This window comes from Enhydra lutris, unplaced genomic scaffold, assembly GCF_002288905.1.
Source record: "Enhydra lutris kenyoni isolate GAN:26980312 unplaced genomic scaffold, ASM228890v2 scaffoldscaffold823, whole genome shotgun sequence".
NCBI classification, from domain to species: Eukaryota; Metazoa; Chordata; class Mammalia; order Carnivora; family Mustelidae; genus Enhydra; species Enhydra lutris.
This window is the reverse complement of record NW_019154907.1, coordinates 5,096-5,372: the sequence shown is the minus strand read 5'-3', so window position 1 is coordinate 5,372 and position 277 is coordinate 5,096.

The following is a 277-nucleotide window of genomic DNA, read 5'->3' as shown; positions in this document are numbered from 1 at the left end:
AAAAATTCCTTTATGACATAAATACCTTCACAAACTAATGATAGAAGGAAACTTTCTCCACCCAATAATGAGCATCTGCAAAACAAAAACGAAACAAAACTACAACAAAGGTACAGCTAAATCATACTGCATAACAAATGAGTAAATTCTTCCCCTCTCATATCAGAATCAAAGCAAGTGTTCGTCTCTCACTGTTCCTAATCAACATCACAGTGGTGGTCCTAGCCAGTAAAGAAAGAAAGAAAAAGAAAGAATGAAAGAAAGAAAGAAAGAAAGA